The sequence below is a fragment of the Gorilla gorilla genome, chromosome 12 (assembly GCF_029281585.2).
Source record: "Gorilla gorilla gorilla isolate KB3781 chromosome 12, NHGRI_mGorGor1-v2.1_pri, whole genome shotgun sequence".
Taxonomy (NCBI): domain Eukaryota; kingdom Metazoa; phylum Chordata; class Mammalia; order Primates; family Hominidae; genus Gorilla; species Gorilla gorilla.
This window is the reverse complement of record NC_073236.2, coordinates 128,362,421-128,385,918: the sequence shown is the minus strand read 5'-3', so window position 1 is coordinate 128,385,918 and position 23,498 is coordinate 128,362,421. Positions and strand designations below refer to the sequence as shown.

The window sequence follows — 23,498 nt, the reverse complement described above, 5'->3', positions numbered from 1 at the left end:
CATTACGAACTTTAGCAGTGAAAAAAAGTGTGGCAACTGGGTCATTCTGACCTAGAAGCAACCAAAATACTTCTGATTGCCGCAGCAGACAATGATGAATCATACCTAAACAAGTTTGCTGCCTTTTCATTTCTGTGGGTCGTAATCAGACTCATTGTTTTGTAGCCAGTGAAACATTTGCAGCAGCATGTTTGGGTCTGTGGGAGGAGGGAGGCTTGCAGATCTTCCCAGCGATGTGTGTGCTTGTCCCCACTAGCGCAGTGGAAACAGTGTTCTTGTTATCCAGGTTTAAGCCCTGTTAGGGATATGGCTTGTCCATTGTCATCGTGATGATACTGCTTAAAGATATCCTTTGTTGAGCACCTGCCATATGGCAGACGGTGTAAAAGGTGCTTTACGGTCCTGGTGTCATGGAAAGCCTTCCAACAACCTTATGACAGAGGTATTATTATCTTCATTTTGCCAAGAAAACTGAGGCTCTGGGAAGTTAAGTCAGTCACATAGCCAGTAGATACCAGGCACCCATAAATGTTTGTTGAGTGAATGAATAAATGAAGGAATGAATGGCAACTCCAAACTAATGGGAGAGAAATGCAGGAAGAGAGAGACTGATCAACATGAGACAAAAAACTTGGTGCCACAAGTTAAGGGGTTTTGCACATCCCAATTATTCATTTTTGCAATTTTTAAGCTCCACTTTCAAATAGAGATGGGGATTGGGATGGGATTTCAATGCAGGCGAATAACACAAGACAAATGGAGGAATATGTTTATGATTAGCAAAGAGATCACTCATCTTGAAAAAAACAGATAAATGGGAAAACACTGAAGTGCCAGCCACTGTACTAAATACTCTACTACATTATCTCATTTAATCCTCACAAAGTCAGCTTTGAAGTCAGCACTGTTATCTCTGTTTATGGCTGAGGAAACTGGAGCTCAGGGAATGAGGGAGGCTGTCCAAGGTCACACAGCTCCGGTGGGTGAGGGGGCAGGGACTGGACCCAGGCACACCCAGCTCCACAGCATCCCTGAGACTCTGTAAACAGAAGCCGGGAACAACAATTTCATTATTTATGCTTGAATTTAATTTTGTGTTTGATGGAGGAAAAAATGGATGATACACAGATTGCTACCAACAAAACCCAACAATTGGTTCTTTCCTGGGAAGAGATTCTAGCTTAGTGCAGGGAGAAAGGCAAGCAGGTGATGAACGTTTTGGGGTAGCCAGAAACAATGAACTAGGGGTGACTGGTGTGAAATTCACTTGTGTGGACCATATTTTCTAAACTAGAATCTGCGCACCATGCTCTCCCGCCCTGTTCTCCCCTAGGAGAAAGTTGTAGCTTGCAGGCAGAAATGTAAACACATAATCAATTCTACTATAACTTGATATATGTGTTCCTAAAAATTATTGCACCATGCAAGATTGGGCAATAAAAACCGCAGGGTTTATGACGAATACAGGCTTAGGGCAACAGCTCTCAAAAACTTCATCAATGACACATTTTTTAAAAAGATAAAAACCTAATAAAAAGGGCAGCACCATTTTACACATGCTAAATGGTTAAGAGATACATAAATACTGTGGTAGAGATGGGATTTTACCTCGAGGTGCAAAGGTAAATGAAATAAAGTTTTTTCAATGGAAGGCTTGCAGCTCGTGAGGACCTGCCAAATGGAGGAAGGACAGAGACCTGGAGTCCTATGGAAAGTTCTGACACCATGTGTGGAAGGACATGGCTTTTAACACGTGTGGTGACTGGAGGTAGGTGGTAGGTGCTTGAGGCTGGTGTGTATGCGCCTTTTGTATATTCTCAAGCAGCTGGGTTCAGTTGGGCACCATTTTTCTGAACTTACTTTTGTGTTTCTTGCAGAGGAGATCACCAGGCACACACAAAACCCACAGGGTATTCAAATTGTTCTGTAATATGTCAGTCTGTCTGTACAAATTTGCAGTTTCAAAACAAGCGTTATAGCTGAACTGGCTGTATATGGGAACATCACTGCAACTCTTGCTGATCCTGTGTGCTGAAGTGGGGAGCGGGCGGCTTTCATACCCCCAGCCTTTCTGCACAGCTCTTCAGTTTACCCGGGGGCCCCTCAGCGGTAAAGCCAGATCAACAGGCTCACCCGTGAGAGCTCCTCTTGTGTGATTTTTGAGTGGCTCAGTGATTGGGTTGGTTGGGAAACAGAGTGTGGCCCTCAGTCTTCCTGAGGATGGTAATTAGAGGGGGATATGTGTTTCTTCTTCACATATCCCTGGTTGTTCTCTGATTGCTTTGGTGTCTTTTCTTCTGTTTCTTCTCCTGGATGTTGTTTTCATGTTTCCTTCCTTAAGTGCTACATGACCCTTGGATTTTCATGTGTGTTTAAGAATGAGGCAGAGAAGGGTGACTGGGAGTGTTGTGTCCACAGGGGGCGCTGGTGTCTGGCAGGCATCACTTTTGGGGTGCTCAGGACAGAATCAGCTGGCATTCTGGAGGCCTCTGAATGCCAGACTGTGTGTTAGTGGTTCTAGTTCTTGTTGGTTGATTCAATTTGTATCAGAAGAGCTTTCGGTATTTTTTGCCTGGGGTGAACGCCTGGCTCCTGGGAGATCTGCATATGGCCCTGGGGTGGGAGGTAGAGGAGCTACCTGCCCTGTAGACAGGATTTCACAGAAGACCCCCGGTCCCAGCGCTGCTGTGCACTCCTCCCAACACTTGTCTGGTGTATCTGAGTCTCTGCATTTCCTCAGAGCCAGTTGGTCCTCCCAGGTATGCATCCTTCTCCTGTGTCAGCTCCACATTCCCTCTCTAGTCTGGCTTCTGGAAGTTTATGAAACCTGAACCTCTAGTTAGCTAATGGCATCCCTTCCATCTTTTCATCACCGTGGCTTAAAATACATCACCCCACTTATTTATTTATTTATTTTTAATTCAGTATCTTTTGAAGGTCATCTCAGGAAGGGTCAGGTACCATGTTGAATTAGAAGTTAATTCTCATACCATAATCTAAATGTCTGTTTCCATTAAACAGCATTTTTACAAGGAAAGGACTTTTCCTCTACTCTTTGAGTTTCCAGTGCCTAGCACACAGGATGACACTTAAAAAATAATAATAAATAAATAATAGAGAAATAAGGTGTGTGTTGATTGAAATACATTGATTGAGTTCTTTGGTTACTTCTAGGTCTGAGAGTCTAGGATTCGGTGATTCAAGGGGAGAGGCTGAGGAAAGTCTTTAACTAAATGGGAAGGCTTGGGTCCTTGGGTTTTCACGAGTATAGAAAAAGGTTGCATTAGCCCCACTTACATGATTTGTTTTATCTTCCCCACTTCCTGACCGTGCCCACTAAATCTCTGAAATCTCTGGGCTGTCTACATTTTGCCTGGATATGGATGTCGGAATTGTTCATCTTCTTTCTTCTTGCTGCCCTGAACTCTTTTTTTTTTCCCCTGTAAAATGCAAACACTACCTTGTAAATAAACTCTTATCAGATACCTTCTATTTCCTAGGCACTGTGATTGGCCAAGGGCGTACATCTCCATGTTCTCTGCTCTCCTGGGGATCCCAGGCAGCAGGGGAGAGAGGGAAGCACACAGATTAACCATGGTCCTGGGAGACCACCGCAAGCCTGGAGCATACACAGGAGTGGTGGGGACACAAAGAGAATGCCCAGCTCAGTTTCGGGAGGCCAGGACCACCACACAATAGAAGAGATGCTTGAACTGGGTCTTGAGGGATGAGGCAGCGGGAACACAGCATGTGCAAAGAGTCGGAGGTGTGACAGGATACGGAGGCACTGCTTGTGCCCCAGGCAGTCAGCAACCAGGCAGTGCCAGCAGCACCAACCCCGCATGATTTGTCCCAGTAAAGCTTTGTCTTCTCTAGTGATCTGGAAACCTCTCAGGGAAACATTTTGTAAAAGCCAAGCCATATTTATTTATTAATGGTGGTTATATAGTTTCTAGAGCATTTTGTTGGATAGGTAGAGACTTTTCTGCTTTTTGAAAGTAATCACTCCTAGCCATTGTGGCCAAAAAGAGAAAAATGCCAAAAAGTGCCAAACTGTGGCTATGATTGTCATGTTTAATGTGGAGAGGATTTGGCCAGGGGTAGAAGAGCATTATGTATACAATAGAACAAAGAGATTTATGGCAAGAAGAGATACTGGCATTAAGCAAAGAATTGCAGATTTAAACTGAGAAGAGAGCCGCACAGCAGATGGAGTTAACACTGGAGGTGAGCTCTCTCCTCTTTAGGTACCTCATTGCTATTTTCACATCAAAAGCCTGTTTTTGACAGTAATTAGAAAGCATAGTTGGTTCAAAGTCATTGCAATTCACACCTAATGAAGGCAAACTTTGCTAATTTTCTCCTCATAATAGTAAGTTACATCAATTTTAAAAGTTAGCAATTTACAGCACAGTTGAAAGAAGCATGTTTTAAAAAACCTTGAATTCTTTCACTTAGAGGCAAGTACCATAGATATTTTCTTTTTTTTAAATTTTTCTTTGAGATGGAGTTTCACTCTTGTCTCCCAGGCTGGAGTGCAGTGTTGGAATTGTGGCTCATTGCAACCTCCTCCTCCTGGGTTCAAGAGATTCTCCTGCCTCATCCTCCCAAGTAACTGAGATTACAGGCACCCGCCACTGCGCCTGGCTGATTTTTGCATTTTTTAGTAGACATGGGGTTTTACCATGTTGGCTAGGCTGGGATTGAACTCCTGACCACAGGTGATTTGCCTGCCTTGGCTTCCCAAAGTCCTGGGATAACAGTCGTGAGCCACTGCGCCCGGCCAGCATTTTCTTTCAGTCCCTTTTACACATTGAATTTATTTATTCACAGGTTGCAAGCTTAGTATTGGTAAGAATTGTTACTATTATCCTGGCATGTATAATATTATATATGTGCCAGGTACCATGCTAAGCACCGTATACATACTAATTATTAAATCCACACAACTCTAAGAAGCAAGTACTTTTCTCCCATTTTTCAGTTGGGGAAACTGAGGCACATAAAGGTTAAGTAACTTGCTCAAGGTCTAATATCCAGTAAGTGAAGATTCAAACCCAAACCTGGCTCCAGAGCCCATCATCTTAAAAACTCTACTGCTTAAACTTTCTCCCCTTCTCTAAAAATATAATAAATAATATATACTATTTTAACATATTATAAGTTTATATATTATATAAAAATATAAAAATATTATACATATTATATAAAAATATAAAAATATTTTATATATTATATAAAATATAAAAATATTTTATATATTATATAAAATATAAAAATATTTTATATATTATATAAAATATAAAAATATTTTATATATTATATAATAAAAATATTTTATATATTATATATTACATATATATAAATATATGATATTTATATAATATATAATAATATATATTTATATGTATATTTTATATATTTATAAATAAAATATACTATTTTAACATAAAATACATATATGTATCTTAATATATATGATCTCATATATAAGAATTTAAAATTATCCGCAGGATCTACCTATCTTTCTATACAGTAAATGTATCTTGCTGAATGTTATATCCTAAGTGTGTCTGCATCATTGACAAACTCTTCATGCACATAGCTTTTATGCATTTATTGCAGGCTGTGTTAAGTATGCATTTCTTGCTGGGTATTTTGTTAGTTTCCAGTTTCCCACCGTCACACACGGTGCCCTGAGTCGCAGAAGGCACGGGGCACTCCACGTATAGACCGCGTACAGTGTGCCTCCCCGACGAGTAAAGTCCTGGCACTAGGGATGCTTCAGAGCTGCAGATGCTCGCTCGGGCAGAACCTCCAGCGGGTGCCGCCCCTGCCTGGCGATGAAGGTGCAGGGATGGGTGGGGTCTCCACTGCCCTTTCTAGGGAGGCACTGCCCAGCCTGGGAACGAAGAAGCCCACCACAAAAGTTCTACCCTTTAGCGCCTGGCAATTTTGGGGACTGAGCCCAGGAACAGCTGGGAACTCTCCTCGCTGACTCGGGCACCAAGAGGAGTAATCCACCTCTTCAACCTTTGTTACAAAAGATAAATGACCTTGAACCCTCTGGGTCATATTCAAGTCACTTTTGCAGGAAGTTAGTGATCCTGGCAAGAAGAGAAAAAGCAAAGTTAAAGGTATTTGCACAATTGGAGTGGGCTCTCATGATTTATTTTCTTTCCTTTTTGAATTAGGATTTGATCAGGAGTCCTGGATTCGTTAAGAGTCAATTGCAACAGGGATGTAAAGAGAGAGCTCTGGACAGGAGCTTGTGTTTCTTTCTTTCTTTCCTTCCTTCCTCCCTCCCTCCCTCCCTTTCTCCCTCCCTCTCTCTCTCACTTTCCCTTACTTCTTTCCTTCCTTTCTTCCTTCCTTCCTTCCTCCCTTCCTTCCTTCCTCCCTCCCTCCTTCCCTTTCTCCCTCCCTCTCTCTCTCATTTTTCCTTCCTTTCTTCCTTCCTTCCCTTCTTCCTTCCTTCCTTCCCTTCTTCCTTCCTTCCTCCCTTCCCTTCTTCCTTCCTCCCTTCCCTTCTTCCTTCCTTCTTTACTTCCTTCCTTCCTCCCTCCCTTTCTCCCTCCCTCCCTCCATCCCTTCCTTCCTCCCTTCCTCCCTCCCTCCCTCCCTTCCTCCCTCCCTTCGTCCCTCCCTTTTTCCCTCCCTCTCTTTCTTTTCCTTCCTTCCTTCCCCCTCCCCTCCCCTCCTGTCCCCTCCCCTCCCCTCCCCTCCCTTCCCCTCCTCTCCTCTCTTCTCCTCCTTTCTCCTCCTTTCTCCCTTCTCCTCCCTTTTCCTCCCTTCTCTTCTCTTCTCTTATGATAGGGTCTCACTTTGTCATCCAGGCTGGAGTGCAGTGGTGCGATCACAGCTCACTGCACCCTCTGCCTCCTGGGCTCAAGCGATCCTCCCATCTGAACCTTCTAAGTAGCTGGGACTTCAGGTGTGCACCACCACAGCCAGTTAATTTTTATTTTTTGTAGAGATGTGGTCTCACTATGTTGCCCAGGCTGGTTTCCCACTCCTGGGCTCAAGCAACCCTCCCATCTCGGCCTCCCACAGTGCTGGGATTACAGGTGTGAACCATTGTGCCCAGCCAATAGCTGGTGTTTTCTTGAAGATTTCTATAGTGGTAGAAATGGTTTACATGAAAGAAGTGTAAGAGTATGCATCCTGGGCCTCTCCAGTGGGTTTTTGTTGTTGGGGCATGTTCCATGGTATTCACAGCAGAGTTGTTTGAAGGGGCACGTGCTTGCTTATGTGGCTTAGGTCCATGCTACCTGTAGTCCTTCGGAGGCAAGCCAGGCTGCCAGCTGACTGTCTTCCACCACAAAGCCCGTGTTCTTCTCCTGACCCTTTGTTCTCTGCACAGCGTACTGTGGCTCCAGTCCAAGTACACGAACTTCCATGTAGTTTAAAAAGAATCAGTTTAACTGTTGGTGGTTAGACGGATTGGTATGTACCTGTGTGGAGAGCACTGTGACCCAGCAAAACACTTCAGGGCTAAGAAGACATGAAACGGTGGCATTTGCCATCTGACCCGGCAGGCGCTGGGGCAGATGAAGCTCCAGTTGGAAGGGCTACTGCTGATTTTTTTTTTTTTGGTTGTTGTTGTATCTCTGGGAGCAGATACTAGCTCTGAAACTTTTCCCCTGGCTGGCTTGGCTGCCTCTCCCTGCCGGGCAGGGGCCAGGAAGCCTGGGTGTCAGGCAGACCCGAGCCAGGCTCTGCACAGCAGGGCATTACGCGCCCCACGCATCCTCTTCCATCCCCAGGCACAGATCAAAGGCGCAGCCCAGGAGGCGGGAGCCCCTGCACGCTTTCCACCTCTGCTGGGCTTAGCCTCTTGGCTGGTTGGTCTGTGGAGTGCCTGAAATGACCAGCTTTTTGTAAGGTACGGTTTATTTGACTTTGCAAGCGAGCACCTGCTTTGGGGGTTGGAGAGGTTTGTGTTGACTTATGAAGACAGCTGTGGCCTGTGTTCAGCAGAATAATGGCAAAGCATTGGCCCCTCTAATAAGGTGCAGGGGAGCAGTAAACCGAGACAAGTCCACTTAATGAACGGGTGTCCTTATTTTTATTGTTTGAAATGATATCCAGAGGGGTTGCAGATAATTAGTTTGTGTTCTTATGAATGATAGGCTAAGGAGATTCAAAACACTGCTTGGGCCCTGCCTGGTTGGTTCCAGAGAGAAGGTTTTCAGTGGTTTCTGCTTCCCTGGCTTTATTCTGAAGGTCCTTCTCTTCCATTCAGTTCTTACTGCAATCGGAGGGGACATAGCTGATGGCTCTGTAGTTCCATTTGAGAGCACTTAAAGATATTCTCCAAAGATACACTCTCTGACATTCTGTGCACAGATGTAGAGCAGCTCGGGGCTGAGCTGTGGCTGTGGGCCAGGCAGTCTGAGTTGGAGAGACAGATTAGACACCAGTCGCCTCTCAGCCCAGCTTTTCTCCCTTCAGTAACACCTGTGGAGTTTATGAGTTCCTCTAGGGAAAATCGGAGAAATCTACATGAGAATGATGTCTTGTTTCCTGCTAGGAGGACCGTCAAAGAGTTTATAGGAGACCATCCTGCAGTCTCAATGCGTTTATTGCCGTGTCATATATTGGGGGCCGACTATTGCCACATTACTGGAGCACCCCATTCCCATCCTTCCTCAGCTGTTGAAAATGAGACAGGTTGAGGACGCAGTCCTGAGAGTGTTGCTTTTTTCAAGTCTTGTTTTCTCAAACTTTGGACTCACCAGAAGTAAGTCACCATGCTTCTGTGTTGGCTGGGGAATTCTTCCAGTTAGAATTTAGTTGTAGGGAAGTTAGAAGAGGAGGGAGCATGGGTCAGTGATGTCTGGAATTTGGGGTGTTCTAGTGAGATTTGGGGTGGGGTCATGTCCCTGTGGCTGGCCAGGGTAGTGGCCCTGAAGGGCCAGGTTGGCAGGGCTTCTAGGAGAAGGCCATCTCCCAGAAGGAGATGGAACCCCAGGTTGGAGGGTATGTGGTGTATTTTGGATGTGATTCAGAATGGAGGCAGTGAGGCAGAAAGGGAAGGGAAAGGGAGGCCGGGCAGGAAGCCAGGGTTGGGGTTTTGTTCTTGTAGACTTGACTCCAGACCATGGCCCTTCCTTCTCTGCCATGGATCCTTCTGGAGGAGAGGGTATCACACCACTTGAGGCTCTGTGCACAGGCGGGTTCTGTGGGCATCCACGAGTGAGTGGATGGCAAGCGAGGAGGGGGGCCATGGGGATCGGAACACTTGGCATCGTGACCTCGCAGCTCTCTCTTCAGACCCCCATGCACTGCTCTTCTCTATGACAGTGAGACCACCACTGCCTCCGACTCTTTCCAAAGCCCGAGGTCAGCTAGGCTTCTCGTGCTACTCACCCTGCACAGAGGCAGTCTTTAGTCCTCCTTGAGTCTTGGTCTATTGCAGTATCCTCCTAGAAGCCTTCCTTAGGAAGCCGCAGGAATCTCTCAAACACAGCCTCATCAGCCCTGCCTAACTCCTTTGGTGGCTTGACATGGTTAATTTCAAACACCTTAGCAGGGCTTGGGCTGAACGGGCCCCTCGTTGCCCTCCTACCCCGTGTCCCTGCATACACCTCATGCTGGAAGGACCTGTGTTGCCCAGGCACACAATAGGTGTCTCGCCCTTGGGTCAAGCCGATGCCTTGTATACGTTCTGCCTGGAAAGCCCCTTCTTTTCAGACAGCAAACCTGTACTCAACTTTGTTGACTGAGCCTTCATGAGGCCCACCAAGACTCACCTGATATAATTTTCCATTCCCTTCTCTGTTTCCCTCCAGGCCTTCTTGCCTGCATCTCTTCTATTTTGTATTACACTGCTGACCTGCACTTCCTGTGTCTCGGTGAGGTTCTTCAGGGCAGGAACTGTGTCTAGTTCAGTTTCACCCTTAGCAACAAGTGGTAATGAAATATTTCTGCCAAGGATCCAATTTAGATTATGTAAGCATTTACCTTTGTTTAAGGCAAAATCCTGATTCTGGAAGAGGAAAGTTCTTTGCTTCTCACAGTGCAGGCATAGAACAGGCCAGAAGCTGTCCATATGTGGCTTGGGAGAGACCTGGCTATCTGTACTTGAGCCCTGAGACCCCGAAGGCCCCTGGCTGCATCTGCTCTTGGAGCTTGGGGTGGCCTGGGTGGTGGTGGAGTAGGATCTGTAGCCTGGGATCATCGGCAGAGTCAATGCCATTCCCTTGCAGATCCGCTCTCCAGTAAGAAACTGTTCTGGGCTCTGAGGGGAAGGAGGGGAAGAGGGGAGATGGGTGAGCCTCCTTGCTGCATTTAGCAACTCAGTCCCTGGGGGAGGTGTAGACACTGACACACTCCCTGTGGCCCCAGGGAGAACAAACCCAGAGCCCAGTGAGGGTGCAGTATGAGCAAAGTGCTGGGGCGGGGGGAGGGCAGAAGAGGGAGCAGTTGATTTTGGCTTAAGTGTAAACTGAAGAGAGAACAGACACGGGGCGGCCGAGCAGCAGTGTGTTCATGGAGAAAGAATCAAAGCGCACATCTTGTACTTTGATGCCCATAGGAAGGGCTCTCCTCTGGCCCCTCTGGCTTTGTTTGGAGCAGAAAACAACAAAGTGAGTTCAGGTAATACCTGGGGCAGTGGGAATTAGCTAATTAGTTTTCTGGAATTCTAACAGCGGTGGCATCCCAGGGGCCTAAATTAAAGCCTCAGATGTGTTTATTTGGTACACCTGGGGCTTTAAATGCTAATCCAAATGCTTTCAGACAGGACCTCAGTCTATTTCTTTACAATCCTCTCTGTAACCTTAAGCATATGGTCTTCCTTTTCCTCGTCTACTGTCTCTTTTTAGGGGTTGTTTTCTGGGGACCTGCAGTGTTCCGGGCACCATGGGAAGTAAAGAGGTGACTGGAATAGTCCCTGCTGTCAAAGCCCTTCAAGTTTAGTTGGGAAGCTGGCAGAAGGGGGGATAAGAGACTAAATGATATATTATCTACTCAGAGAGGCACGTTTCAATAGGTGTACTCCTAAGGAAGCCAGAAGTTTAATTAATTCGATTGGATAAACTACTCTGTGATAGTGAATAAAATTAAGTCAAGCTTAAGACTTAAAATTAAGTCTCTAGTTAACATCTAGAAATTAGAATTATGGGCAGTTAATTCCAATTTTAGAGAGGAAACTGGAACTTATTAACATCTATTTTATGCCAACTGCCCTACATGTTAATTTAGTCCTCACTACAGCCGTGTAAGGTGGTTCTTAGTATCTCCATTTTATAAAAGAGGAAATGGAGGTTAAGAGAGGTTAGGTAACTTGCCCAAGGTCACACAGCTTGAAAGCAGCATAACCATGAATCAAGCCCCTGGTGGTCTTATTGAAAAGTGAATGCTTTTACCACTATAGCAGACAGATTATGAACACTTTGCGAAGCCCAAGTTTGAGAACTTTTTTGACATTGGTGAAGTTCAATGATAATGAGAAGTTTATTATCTCATAACTTGAAGAGACCTGTAAAACCTTCTCTATCTCCAGTCCTGCTGGTTTTGATCTAGCTGGATGTTGCAACTGGGAACCCAAGAGCGCTGTGTTCTCAGCACCTCGTGGGCCTCAGTGTCCATGTTCGTGTGCAGGGGTGTTGAACCCCTGATGTGTGCTGCTGGGTGGTGTGAAGAAATGGGTATTGACGCCCGTCTGTGAATGGACCGGGGAGTGGGGAGGAGTTGGGTCTGAAGGGTAGGCAGTACAGGGAAGCTGTGGCTTTATTTTTCTGAGCAAAATGATGAGTGTGCAGCACCCAGGAGCACCCAGAGCCAAGTGTTATCTTAGGAAGTGAGTTCCAGCCCATTCTGGGACTCAGCGCTGTTGTTGACAGATGGAGGCTTCATTTAGACAGAGGTGCCTCATTGCACGACTGGTAACAGGTGGAGTGAAGGGACCTCAGAGAGGAGTAGGAAAATCATTCAGACCCCGATTTTAGTTGGATGCTTAACCCTTCTAGTCTGAGAGACTTTTATTTATTTGTTTGTTTGTTTATTTTGAGAGGAAGTCTTGCTCAAGTTGCCCAGGCTGGAGTGCGGTGGTGCGATCTCGGGTCACTGCAAGCTCCGCCTCACAGGTTCACGCCATTCTCCTGCCTCAGTATACCGAGTAGCTGGGACTACAGGCTCCCATCACACCATGCCTGGCTAATTTTTTGTATTTTTTTGTAGAGGCAGGGTTTCACCATGCTAGCCAGGATGGTCTCGATCTCCTGACTTTGTGATCTGCCCACCTCGGCCTCCCAAAGTGCTGGGATTACAGCCGTGAGCCACTGCGCCCAGCCCAGCCGAGCCTTTTAAGAGAAATCCATTTTTCGCCTGTGGGCAAACCTTTGGTTGTTCTATTCTAAGGAGGGAAGAGGAGGGGAGGGGTTGCTCTAAGGAGAGGCCAGGGCAAGATGTTTTCCTTGGAATGGGCTGGAGTCAGAAGGCTCCTGCTCTCATCCCCAGGGAAGGGCCCATGGTGCTGAGGGTGCAGGTGGAGGAGCCAACGCTGGCCGCCTGTCTGTCCTGCCCCCCTGTTTGCCTGCTCACCTCCACGCAGGGGACGGGTCTGCAGGCCACATTCTTAGAATGCTTTTGGGTTTTTTTTTTTTTTTTAATTGAGACAAAGTCTCACTCTGTTGCCCAGGCTGGAGTGCAGTAGTGCGTTCTCAGCTCACTGCAACCTCCGCCTCCCGGGGTCAAGCAATTCTTGTGCCTCAGCCTCCCGAGTAGTGAGGATTACAGGCGCCTGCCACCATGCCCAGCTAACTTTTGTATTTTTGGTAGAGACAGAGTTTCACCATGTTGGCCAGGCTGGTCTCGAACTCCTGACCTCAGGTGATCCACTCGCCTCGGCCTCCCAAAGTGTTGGGATTACAGGTGTGAGCCACCACACCCGGCCTGCTCTCGGTTTTCTTTGTTTGGCTAGAAGTGTGTCTTTTTAGATGAGGCTAAAAAATGTGTCCCGGGCTAGAAGGCAATGGCACGATCTCGCTCACTGCAACCTTCGCCTCCCAGGTTCAAGCGATTCTCCTGCCTCAGCCTCCGAGTAGCTAGGATTACAGGCACCCGCCACCTCACCTGGCTAATTTTTGTATTTTAGCAGAGACGGGTTGCATCATGTTGGCCAGGCTGGTCTTGAATCTCCTGACTCAGGTGATCCACCTGCCTCAGCCTCCCAAAGTGCTGGGACTACAGGCATGAGCCACCGCACCCGGCCAATCAGCAACTTTCTATGGCAGCTCCCCTTTTGGCAAAGCACCATGACAAAAGAACCCAAGGCAATCCTTTTCCTAACCCAAAGTTTGGAGCATGGCTGGACAAGTGAACACCATTTTTAAAAAGCAACTTAAAAAAAATGCATCCTTTTCTGAAGGAAAAGGGATTAATCTTTCCAATGAATCTCTGCTTTCAGTAAAGCATACTGAGGGCCATCATTGGACATTCTAAAATTGTTCCAAATGTGTGACCTTGGACAAGTCACTTGAATGTCACCCAGCCTCAATTTCCTAATGTGTAAAATGAGAAACATGTTACCTAAGTTTTAGGACTGTGATGAAGATGAAGTAAGGTTACAAATGGAAAGCAAGAAAAATCTCTGCACAAAGTCGTCCTGACAGATAGCAGCTATTGATTATTACTTAAAATGTTTGGGGTTTGTGTTGCTAAAGAAAATAACAAAGATAGCCAGGCGCGGTGGCTCACGCCTGTAATCCCAGCACTTTGGGAGGCCGAGGCGGGCGGATCACTTGAGGTCGGGAGTTCAAGACCAGCCTGACCAACATGGAGAAACCCCATCTCTACTAAAAATACAAAATTAGCCGGGCATAGTGGTGCATGTCTGTAGTCCCAGCTACTCGGGAGGCTGAGGGAGGAGAATCGTTTGAACCCAGGAGGTGGAGGTTGCGGTGAGCTGAGATCGTGCCACTGAACTCAAGCCTGGGTGACAGAGCGAGATTCCGTCTCAAAAAATAAAAATAAAAAAAAATTAACAAAGATGTGAAGACAAAGAATGCTTTTACATCCCACGCCCCCTCCCTTCATCTGCAAAACCAAGACAATAATACTTTTGTCATTGAGCTGTTGGAAGAAAATTTCCTGGCACATAGTATACAGGAAAGAAATATTGGTTTTCTTATTCCATTCATACTCTCTTTCAGTAAATAAATACACACATATATATGTATACAACATATGTCCTTACTGATTTATAAGAACATGGACCACATGTTTTTATATGCTTATATGTGGTTTATGCATGCATGGACCACAGTATATATTATTTGCCTTATAAAATATATACATACATACTTGAAGTGAATAGGTAAATTAGCTATAAACTGAAGTTTTGGTATTTTTTATGTGCTCACTTGGAATACAACGTTGTAACATACAAGCTCTGTAACAGGGACTTTACAAACTTTCTCAGGTGGTTCTGGGAGAATAGGTAGCACCTGTTCTTGAAATAATTGCAGGACTTTCTTGGCTCCCAGCATGATGAAAACCCTGCTCTGCTCAGGAGCGCATCTCACTTTTTGTGTGAATGCAGGCTTAGTCTCCTTAGGCCGAGTCTCTAGTGCTGTCCTTTAGAACTTTAGAGGAATGCCTTAACTTTCTATAAAATCAGGAAGTGTCTTGTCACTACTAGAAAAGGCACCAGAAAGTAATGATAATACAGATTTATAACTCTGAAAATGAAGATGTCTGAGAATTTTACATTCTGCTAGTTTAAACTTTTTTTTTTTTTTTTTTTTTTTTGAGATGGCTTCTCGCCCTGTTGCCCAGGCTGGATTGCAATGGCGCAATCTCGGCTCACGCAATCTCTGCCTCCTGGGCTCAAGTGATTCTCCTGCCTCGGCCTCCCGAGTAGCTGGGATTACAGGTGTGCCACCACGCCCAGCTATGTTTTGTATTTTTAGTACAGATGGGGTTTCACCATGTTGGCCAGGGCGATGTCGAACTCCTGACCTCAAGTGATCCGCCTGCCTCGGCCTCCCAAAGTGCTGGGATTACAGGCATGAGCCACCGTGCTCGGCTGTGCTAGTTTAAATTTCTTAACACTACTTTTCATGGAAGAGATTCTTTGGAGATTGGCTTTTAATTCCAGACCAGGCACTAGCTGTGTGTCTTCAGACAGGTCCAACCTTTCCAAGCCTTATTTTCTTAGTTTCTTCATATGGGATAAAAGTAGAGAGAGAAATATCTAGAAGACAGGGTTGTTGGCAGGATGAAATTAGATAATTCTTCACACGTGTCCTTCCTTTAATACTGGGCTGCAGTCTACCATGATCTTCAGCTGCTCTTCTACTGAGAGTCCTTATAATGCCTGTCATTCTATTCTTCCCTGCCTTTCATTTATTTTTAAAATGTAATCATCGTTTTTCAAAAAATATAAATATACACACAGTCTAAAAGTTAAATTATAAGCTTTAAAATGAAAAATGAAAATGAAAAACCTATTTCTATCCCAATTCCTGCTTCCTAGAGACAGCCATTTTTAAATTGACGAAATTTAAAACCATTTTTAAATTATTTCCTTTTTTTCTTCTTCTCTGGAATTACCTCTTTATTTCCAAATAACAACTGGTGTTGCAATTTATTGTTTGTGTCTAGGCCATCTTTTCATTCTTACTGTAGAATATGAGAATTTAGCTTTCTTATACCTCTTTCCTTCTACCCCAAGAACATACTGTTAGCTGGGTGCAGTGGCTCACTCCTGTAATCCAAGTGCTTTGGGAGGCCGAGGCGGTAGAATTTCTTGAGCCGAGGAGTTTGAGACCAGCCTGGGCAACCTAGCAAGACCTCCGTCCTTACCAAAAAAAGCTATCTGGGCATGGTGGCATGTTCCTATAGTCCTAGCTACTCAGGAGGCTGAGGTGGGAGGATTACTTGAGCCCAGGAGTTGAAGCTACAGTGAGATGTGACTGCACCACTGCACTACAGCTGGGCAACAGAGCAAGACCCTGTCTCCAAAAAAAAAAAAAAAAACCCACCACATATTCTCACATGCACACAGCCAGACATGTGCACACATGTGCATATACCCAAACATATGTGCACACACATGCACAGCCAGACACATATGCACGCACATGCACACACCCAGACACGTGCACACATGCATATACCCCAACACAGATGCACACACATGCACACACCCACATACATACACATACACATGCCTTTCCCTTTTCTCATTCTTCCAAAATAGTTATATCAAAACTTTGTTTGAATCAGCACTCACCATAGACTTACAGTGTGCGTAACTAAAATTTCAGGCATTGTACATCTTATTCTTCCTGCACCTGTCAATAATACATCCCCATATTCTGATAGAACTTGCAAACTCCTTTCAATATTATTGAACACATCAGATAATTAAATCTGTTACCCTGTTTTCTTCTTGGAGACCTCCTTCCTGGAGCCTCCTGTCCCTGCTCCAGTGTGGATCATTTAGCTGTTCTCATCATCACCTTGTGAGTCCCTTCTCCTTCTACCCTCTGTTGGATCCCCCATCCTGGCCCCCTGGCTTCACAATTGTTAATTTACACCACTCCCCAGTAGTTTCTTGAGAAAGTGAACTTGGGAGATAAATTGCTTTGAGATTTCGCATTTCAGAAAATGGTTTTACTCTACTCTCACTTCGATTATTATTTTTGTTGAGTATTCTAGGTAGGGAAAATTTTCCCTTAAAATTTTCCGGGCATTATTTCATTATTTCCAATGTCCAGTACTGCTGTTGAGAAATCCAAAGTCATCCTGATTATTTTAAGCCCTTGAATGTGACCTGTTGTTTCTTTACCTGTTTATCTCCAGGGTTCTAAAATTTCATGGATGTGCCTCCATGTGTATCCTTTTCATTTGTTGTGCTGGGCTCTTCATTGGTCCTTTACATCTGGAAATCTATGTTTTTCAGCTCTGAAAAATATTCTTTGGGAATATCATTTTCTCCTTTTTCTTTATTTATTCTTCTAGAACTCCTTCTGGGCCTCATGGATTGATCTTCCAGTTGTCTTTTTTTCCCCCATGAACACCCAAAGAGTTTATTTTCTAATAGAATAAACACATTAAAAGGAAACATTAAAATGTTTTCTCTTTGTGGGTATTCGGTGTCTGATAAGTCCTTTCCTCGGTAACGTCTCAGTTGTCCTACTTTAAGACGAAAAAAAGAGAACGGTTAATGTATAAATAGGAGCCACATTAATGAAATGTTTCAGAATAGCCTTCAGTGTGGCCAAGAGTAGCTATTTTTGTCTCATTTTGGAAATAATATGGTAGGAAAATGACATTGAAAACTACTGAAAAAACTTCAGCTTAATGCTATAGTTGTCCTGTTATGCAATAACAAAATCATTTCAATGTTCTTCTCTTTTCCATTCTTTGTATCTTGATCTTCAACTTTGCCTTCTAGCCCTTCTAGTAAAGTTTAAAGTTCTGTTATTGTTTAAACAGTTTTTAAGAATTCCTTCTCGTTTTCTCCATGTTTACTTTTTATAGCATTCTGTTCTTGTTTTGTGGATACGTCATCCCTCTGAAGATATTAACTGTGGCAGATGTGTTTCCTTTGTGGTTTTTGTTTGCTCTCTTTTGTCTCTTTGTTTCTTTTAGTGTCTACCTTTTATGTTTAAGGATTTTTCTCAAAAGCCTTGTGATGCTGATGATCTTTGGATGTCTGCTTATTTTTAAGTCAAGCATAGAAAGTTGCTGATTGGCCGGCTGTGGTGGCTTATGCCTGTAATCCCAGCACTTTGGGAGGCTGAGGCAGGTGGATCACCTGAGTCAGGAGATTCAAGACCAGCCTGGCCAACATAATGCAACCCCATTTCTGCTAAAAGTACAAAAATTAGCCAGGTGAGGTGGCGGGCGCCTGTAATCCCAGCTACTCGGAGGCTGAGGCAGGAGAATCGCTTGAACCTGGGAGGCGAAGGTTGCAGTGAGTGAGATTGTGCCATTGCACTCCAGTCTGGGAAACAAGAGCGAAACTCTGTCTCAAAAATAATAATAATAAATAAATAATAAAAGAAAGCTGCTGGTTGACTGCTGGGCCTCACAGAAGGTGATTAGATATGGATCTGTTATACTGAGTACCCCCAATTTTCAACATCTGTCCATCCTTAAGCATGATTGCATTTTAGGGGAGCCAAATGGGAGAAAAGGAATGAGAGAAGGGACATTGCATCATTTGAGTCAATTTCCCTGTTTTCACCCTTGCATCTCATATCTGTTGCCAGCTATGTCCAAGAGTCCAGATTCTCTTTGGTTTAATTTGTCCTGAGTAAACTTCCAGACTTCTGCAGAGAAGGGGAAAGGGCTGCTCGGGAAGGGAGAGGGAGTCCTCCCACTCTTCAGCCCTACTTTTCACCTTGTTGCCTGGAATTCCCAAGCCTTCTCTGGGTTCTGTGCATTTGAATCAGTTTGCTCCTCAGGAGGCCTCACCCAGTTCAGGACTGGGCTTGGAAAGGACACTTTCCAAATCTAGCCCTACTTCTCGTCTGCTTTGAATATGCTAACTTTTGTTGGCATATCTTGTCTGCTGTGATTTTCTCTCCTGTCTCTTTGTCTTTGGGTCCTTATACCTGCACATTCCTTCACTGCCCTTCTAGTGAGGTTTTGAAGGGACTAGAGACAATGCATGTTCTCCATCTGTCCCATTTCACCAGAAGCCTCCTCTCCTTTCTTTGTCCCTGCCTTTAATAGTTCCTTATCTTCCTTGAAGCTTCTGCCCTGCACTTATTCTAGTTGAACTTCAACTCAACCTAAAAATTCTCATTCTACCCGAGTCCTCTAAAGGACACAGATTTACCGGTACCATGGGAAGAGAATAGCTCAGGTCAATGTCCCAGCCACCTAGAGCATGTTGAGATAGCTCACCGTTGCCGCTTCAAACTGACCTGGGTCAGTTGGCTTCATCTGGTCAAGCCCATGGGTGCTTCTGGGATCAGAAGGGCCAGTGGAAGTTAGATACTGGTGCTGGGATTTGAGCTGACATGGAGCTATGTTTGAGGTTGATATGGTGAAACAAACCCACATCTGATCACCTCCCATGAAGCCCACCAGGCAACCAGTTGAATCTCCACGTAGAGAGTTTCCAAGCAACTTTTTGTGCCTCACTCTTAAAGATAAGCAGATATCAAAGGTCCTATTGAAAGAGTGTCTGCCCGGCCTCCTGCCTGCAGGTCTTCCCTCCAGTTTTATCCCAATCGTTTCTGTCTGATTGACCGGCATTATCTTTACTATCATCGGTCTCTAGCCCTGCGGGTCCAGGGGGTGTCTGTCGCCTATACAATGTCTGATTTTCACCCTTGGGTTTGTTTTTGTTATTCTATCACTGTGTCATCTTGTAAACCATTTACTCTTAGGCAAATGAACTTACTTCTTTTTCTAGAGTATGTCTGTTCCCTTGGAGTTTTCGTACCTTTGTACGCTCCTGTCCCTTCCTCAAATGCTGTTCTTAGTTTTTTCCAAAAACATCGTACTCAGAGTTCCCAGTGGTCTAGTGGTTAGGATTCAGTGCTGTCATCGCCGCAGCCTGGGTTTGATTCCTGGTCATGGGACCAAGAAGTGGAACAGGACGAACCGTGGCCAAAAATATCCTACTCAGCCCTCCTGGCCTGCTTCCAGTACCAGCCCCATTGTAAACCAAGTTCTCACTGATTTCTCCCCTCTTTTAAGTTGTAGCGCTTATGGACAATAGTGCTTTTTTGTCACTTGTCGTTTATAATCTGAAATTCTTTTCCTGTGAATGCTCAGATTTAACTAGAAATTAATGATTACGCACTGACTATACTCCGTCTCTCTTACTCTCCGTAACGAGCAATCAGTTTTTCTAAGTGCCCATTTTACAGTTGAGAACACCAAGGCCCAGTGATTAAATCACTTTGTGTGGGGTTGCGCATGCTCTTTACAGACTAGTACAGCCAGGCTTTTGTGCATTAAGGTGAAGGCTGTTGTTCAGCCATCATCACTGCCCTGATGGGCACTGCTTCAGATTCTGTAGTTGAAGAGCATCACACACCAGCCTGGAGAGAAGCTGGTCCAGGCCTTGGAATGCAGGCGTTGGATGTGATGTGTTAGGGCGTGGAAGAAATCCCACAGGCAGTTTGCAGAGTTGAATAACTGCAGCAGGGGTCTAGCAAAGAGACCACGGACAGAGAACGAGTGGTCAGGGCCAGGCCAGGGAAAGAAGGACCATCCCAAGGAGGCCTTTGATAGGTGTTGTCTCCACTCCATGCGGCATTTGGGAGGATTGAAGCTTTAGTGTTTGACCTTGAACTAGGCTCTTCCCTGTCTGGGTCTTTAGTTCTCCACTGGTCAAATGAAGGATTCCAGTGGGTCAGAGAGCTCCAGATGTACCTCCACGGCAGGACTTGTCTGGCCCAAACCTTCCTCACCCAGCAGGTGTGGCTTTGCAGTCAGGGTCTGTCTGTAAGATAGAGCACTGCCATGGTATCTAGAAAGTCCCCACACTGTTTGGTTGTGGCCACAATGGAATAACAAAAAGAGCCGCAGATTTGAATACTGTTGCAATGCCTCCTCATTCTTCTTTAGTGGTATGTACTTATTGTTCTGATGTCAAATGCGTCATTTGGGATAGGGAGTGGTATTTATTTTTTCTTTCACTATTTGCTTACAGACATTAAAACTTTGATGTTTGTTTAGGGCTATAAAATAAAGTTTTAATTTTGTGAGTATGAAAACTTTACTGGGCGGGCATGGTGGCTCATGCCTGTGGTCTCAGCACTTCGGGAGCTCTCTTGAGCCCAGGAGTTCGAGACCAGCCTGGGCAACATGGTGAAACCCCATCTCTACAAAGAATGTGAAAATTAGCTGGGCATGGTGGCATGTTCCTGTAGTGCCAGCCACTTGGGGAGGCTGAGGTGGGAGGATCAGAGGTTGCAGAATCGAGATCATGCCACTGCACTCACTCCAGCCTGGGCAACAAAGTGAGATCCTGTCTCAAAAAACAAACAAACAAAAAACCCCACTTTTCTATGCTGTCTTGTTTTTTGCTTCTCTGTCTCTTTCTCCATCTTTCTCTCCTCCATTCTATTTCTTTTTTTTTAGTAAGCGTTTCTGCCGGCTATGTATCGCTAGATTCAAATGTATCATTTATAAAATGGGCTTCATCATACCTCTTCCATGGGCTACCATGTGTGTGAAGCAGGGAGCGTGCCCAGTGTCTTGCACGCAGTGGCTGGACAGTGGATATTATTTTTCCTTCTTCGTTTTTATTGCCCCGTCTACATCAGGCCTACATGTCCCTTCGCTGCTGGAGTCTCCTGGGTGCCAATCAGCTGTGAGGTCAGCTGAACAGGACCTTGGGCAGGGAGGGTCTGGATGCCCCGATGTGTTCTTTCCGTCAGAGGACACAATTCTTCAAGGGCTCCATGTAAAACGAGTCCACCTTAAAGCTTCTTCCTGTGTGCCTTAAGCTCTGTAGACAAAGATGCTATGGAAACAGAGGGCATTTGGGATGTTATTCGTTGGTGGCAGCTTTAAACACACCACCCTGAGTTGAGAATAATGCAGGTGTCCCCAAATGTGGCTGGCAACCCCTCAGTCACATATTAAAGTCTGTCACAGATCGAGAAAAAAGGCAGACGAGAGGACCCTGCAACCTCTTCCGCTCTCCTGTTAGGTTACTCCGGCTGCTGACCTCTGTCTCTCAGGAGCACTTTCTTTTTGTTGGGGCTAATTCCTGAAGCAATCCTCCCACAGCTCATTTCCCCAGGCTGTAAGCAGAGGCTGACCAAGGGGCTCTGTGGTCAGAAGTTATTGCCACAAGCAGGAAGTGGTTAATGCCTTCCATTTACTTTTAGTTGGAAGAGGAAAGGCTGAATCTTCCTTACAATAGGGGCGGGAAATCAACGTGACTCTACCAGTTATTATACCTTCGGGAGGGAAAGCAGAGCTCTTTCAGGGCATGAAGGATGACATCTTGAAGCTACTCTGCCACCAACAGAACAAGGACGAGGGGAATTTATTACACATGGCTTGAGTTAGAGTGAATGGGAGATCTCGCTTGGCTGGTGAAGCCAGTTTCATAACTGGTCTGTGTGCAGTAATTGTAGATGAAGGCAGGAAACTGCTATTCTGTGGTCATTTCAGTGCAGGCATCTGGTGCCATTTTGTAAGTCAAATGTTACTATAAAGATGAACAGGATAGTAGACAAGAGACATACAAGGATATAGAACAGTTGAATAATCTGATCGATTTCCTTGCATCCCTTGTAGAGTTTACGAATGTCTTTTCTCATATCTGTAAAACTCCAGCAGGTATATGTCAAAAAGACACCCTTAACAAGTTTCAAAAGTAGAGTTTCTAAAGACCACAGTCTTGATTATAATCTATTAAAAACTGGAAATAAATAATATGAAGCTGAACTCACCCCCCCATCACTGTCTTGACTGTTTAAAAATTAAACACACACTCCTGTATAATTAACGGATCAAAGAGGGAATCAAAGGGAAATGATAAACTGTCTAGAAAGAGATGAAAAGGAGAACACTTCATACTAAACCTTGTACCATAGCAAAGGAGGTGCCCAGAGAGTAACGTATAGCCTTAAATGTCTTCGTTGTTAATGAAGATGAAAACTAAAGGTGACAATAAAGTAACTATTTTGAAAAGTTTGGAAAAAGTACAAGTTAAACCAAAAGGAAATAAAGAGAAATATAACAAATAGCTAAATGTAATGAAATAGAAAATAAATGGAAAACATTAGGGACATATACACATTTAAATGCCTGTTCTTGGGAAGGACTGAAAATTGAAATTTAACCCTATGTATAATCAGGGAGAAATGTCAGAACAAATATCAGCATTTTCACTCAATGGAAGCAGCCATTAAAATTGTTCTAAAAACATTTGCAAGAGGGTTGAGCGAAATGCTTATGTCAAGGAAAAAAAAACAATAGAAATGTGTATTATAGTATGATTATAATTATGTGAATACAATCTCCCATCCCTTCCCACCCGCAAGTTCTGAAGAGAATTAAGTCTAAAACAATACATCAAAATACGTGAGTGGGAATGAAGTACTGATTCATGCTAAACAGATGAATCTTGAGACATTGTGCTAACGTTAGATAGAAGCCAGTCACAAAAGACCTCGTACTGAACAATTCCATTTATACAAAGTATCCAGAATGAGCAAATCTATAGAGACAGAAAATAAATTAATTGTTGCCTCCAGCTGGAGGGGTTGGAGGGTTGCAGAGTGATAGGTCTGGGGTTTCCTCTTGGGGTGATGAAAGCATTCTAAAATTGATCGTATGATAGTTGCACAACACTGTGAATATATGAAAAACCATTGAGTTGTCTACTTTAAGTGGTAAGGTATGTGAATTATATCTCAGTTAAGCTGCTACAGAAAAAAAATCACAGTGGTTCTCTGTGATTTTTGGGGGGATAGAAAATAAATCCCTTGGGGGATAGAAATGTCAGTGATTTTCCTCGTTTTCCCACTCCTCTGTGATTTCCAGGTTTTCCAGATATA

General features: G+C 44.5%; 1 protein-coding gene and 1 non-coding gene across 11 annotated transcripts in view; one reads left to right on the top strand and one right to left on the bottom strand.

The window, feature by feature from the left end:
• GREB1 (growth regulating estrogen receptor binding 1) overlaps positions 1–23,498 on the top strand; it is a 161,389-nt gene that overhangs the window by 50,002 nt on the left and 87,889 nt on the right. For 2 of the 10 annotated variants that reach the window (XM_055377498.2, XM_063696058.1), the window contains exon 1: positions 7,625–7,885. The exons of 7 other annotated variants lie outside the window; for them this stretch is intronic. The gene's annotated coding sequence lies outside the window, so the exon portion shown is untranslated. Of the gene's footprint in view, positions 1–7,438; positions 7,886–23,498 lie in introns of those variants that run through there. One more of the 10 variants, XM_055377507.2, reaches the window with a different exon arrangement.
• Positions 8,357–8,464, bottom strand: MIR4429 (microRNA mir-4429). Its single transcript, NR_106461.1, has one exon. It is a non-coding gene; the product is annotated as a microRNA mir-4429 (primary transcript).